The following is a 3,029-nucleotide window of genomic DNA, read 5'->3' on the forward strand; positions in this document are numbered from 1 at the left end:
TAAAAAGCACACTATTAAAACCTTAAATTTAATTTTATCTAATTATTGAATTTTATTTTTAAATTATAGTTTGACTGTAGATTAGAATATGTATAATCTGTATATATTTACCTAAAATATTAAGCAATAATAACGAATTACCAATACGTAAAATATCCTAAAAGGAACAAACTTCCGATGGAAAAAAAGTTCCGCAAACGTTCCGCTGAAGCCTCAAAAGTTCCGATCTGGCAAAGCTGGCGTCAGAGTGAGACAAAATCGAATCGTCGTGTACTCGTATGGGAGGGACCCTTAGACTTAAAAAAGAAAAATAACTGTCATGGCCGACGTAGGCACTCCATCTGTCAAATTAGGCGGGAATCACGATCTTATTTTTGGATTTTTAATAATGAAGATAGCTGAACACAAAGTATTTGCTAATAGTGCTAGCGGTGCACCAAAAAATGGTGTTAAAAGCATGAAAATTGGAACGATTGATCTTTAGGCACGTAGCACGTAGCACGAAAAAAAAAGGAGAGGAGTTGTGATGTAATCTTTTTTTTGAATGGGATTTTTTATTATTCTGAAATCTATCGTGTGTGGTATCTAATGAAAGGGCTTACTTAGCCGATTCTAAAAATATATCACATTATTATATTTCAGTGACTTGTTTAAATTAAAATAAAAACAATTTTCAAAACCTAGCAAGTTTTGGACTCCTCCAAATATGATACGGATTTTTTCCCATACAAAAAAAAGATGACATCATAACTCCTTCCTTTTTTTTATTCGTGCTACGCGTCAAATTGATTCGTATAGTAGCCTAAAGATCAGTCGTTCCGATTTTCATGCTTTTAACACCATGTGCAGCTTTTTACTGAATTTCGGGGTGTACCGCTAGCACTATAAAAGAGTTATTCAGTATTATAAATGTCATGGAAAAACGGACACGATACGTCATTTTTCTCCAGAGAGAGTCAAGAAAACTACTTTATACCGAATTATAAAGCGTTTTTGAAGAAACGCAGGAACATGTTTTCAAAAAGATTTCGGGAAGAAAACGTACTGTTTCGACAACTATGAATATAAATAAAGTGACTGTATTATACGGAATCCTTCGACGTCTGTTAGAGCTGCTATGGATAAATCTAGTCTAGCTATGATTTGCTCCTAAATATGTCATATATCTACCGTGTGTGGCCTGTAACACGAGCAAATGATTAAAACATAGATCGTACTCATCAAACTCAACAACATCAGTTCAGCGACTTTTAAGAATAATTCGTTTTTAGGGTTCCGGAGCCAAAATGTCAAAAACGGAACCCTTATAGTTTCGCAATGTCTATCTGTCTGTCTGTCTGTCCGTCCGCGGCTTTGCTCAGGGGCTATCAATGCTAGAAAGCTGTAATTTTGCACGGATATATATGTAAACTATGCCGACAAAATGGTATAATAAAAAATAAAAATAAAAAAATTTTTAGTGTACCTCCCATAGACGTAAAGTGGGGGTCATTTTTTTTCTGATTAAACCTTAAAGTGTGGGGTATTGTTGGATAGGTCTTTTAAAACCATTAGGGGTTTGTTTGCGAAATATACAACTTAAAAGTGCAAATTTTCATTAAAATCGAGCCCCCCTCCCTCTAAAATCTAAACCAGCGGGTGGAAAAATTCAAAAAAAATCAGGATGGTAGTAAGTATATCAAACTTACAAGGAAAACTATAACGGCTAAGTTTGCTACAGAATTATTAGTAGTTTTAGAGTAAATAGCAGCCTAAGGTATAAAATATACCTAAACTTGGAAGATTCCGCGTAAAATACGAAATCCTTAAAAAAATATGACTTTATTTTTTCGTACTGGCTACGGAACCCTATTTTGGGCGTGTCCGATACGCCCTTGGCCGGTTTTTAAATTTTTATTACACTTTAAAGTTTAATCGAAGAAGCAATGTAAAGCAAAATGTTTGGATATTTGTAGAGTGACAGGCTACAGTTACTATGAGATTAGAACATTTTTACTCATCGACATCAATAGTATTTTATGCAACCGTTACATGAGGGTCCTTAAAACACGAGTGTGGTTTTTTGAGACGTGCCTTGGCGAGTTTCAAAATGAGATCGCACGAGTGTTTTAAGGCCTAATTATGTACAGTTGTATACATTAAGTACTTCATCTATACACATATCATAAGTAGGTACTCTAAGATGGGTTCAGAAGCCGTAGGGAAATGACATGCATTGCTACCTGTAAAATATATCTAGACTTTTGTACAAAAACAGAAACAAATTATTTATTGTGATAGTAGTTGACATTTACATTGGTACAATATGATATATTGATTGGTCCTGGTTGTATTGTGGTCTGGGTTTGAAGTTGAGCTTGATGCCATGTTTATATTTAATATTTCTTTGTTTTGAATGGAATTAAGAATGTGGTTTGACACATTAACCTTATTTTTCATTGATTCATCAATATCGCCTTCGGCGACTGCTGTGGACCTCCAGCCCCCGTGGCGTTTTAAAGTTGTTATATCACCGCCTGCATCTACCAGCAAAGCGGCCGATGTCCCGCGGAAGCAGTGTCCTGTGTACTCGTACATCTCAGCTTCCGGAAGATTCAAATAATTTGCTATGGTTTTTCCTAATGCTCCAAACTTATTGATGCCAATGTGTTGGTTAGTGCATTTCCCAGCTGAGTAATTAATATTTTTTTTAATGCTGAGCAAGTTTTTGGGCGCAATTCCATGTATTTTTTACACAGGTCAAAGTAACTTCTAGTTTCTGTGAAAGAACGGTCCGTTTTTGTTTTTGTATTGCGGACAGTTACTAAAATGGTTTTATCAAAAATTTGAACATCACTAAAGTTATGGGCGGCAAGCACCCACAACTCCAAATATTAGAGCCACCTGAAACAATATCAATGTCAAGTTCTCAATGTGCTAAGAGATATGTATATAGAAAACTTTGAGCATACATGACATCAATTTTTTTTACTCGTAAATTCCATTTAATACTTAAAACAAATTAAGTAAGTTATCTTTGACTGCAGATA

Source organism: Choristoneura fumiferana, chromosome Z (genome assembly GCF_025370935.1).
Source record: "Choristoneura fumiferana chromosome Z, NRCan_CFum_1, whole genome shotgun sequence".
Taxonomy (NCBI): Eukaryota; Metazoa; Arthropoda; class Insecta; order Lepidoptera; family Tortricidae; genus Choristoneura; species Choristoneura fumiferana.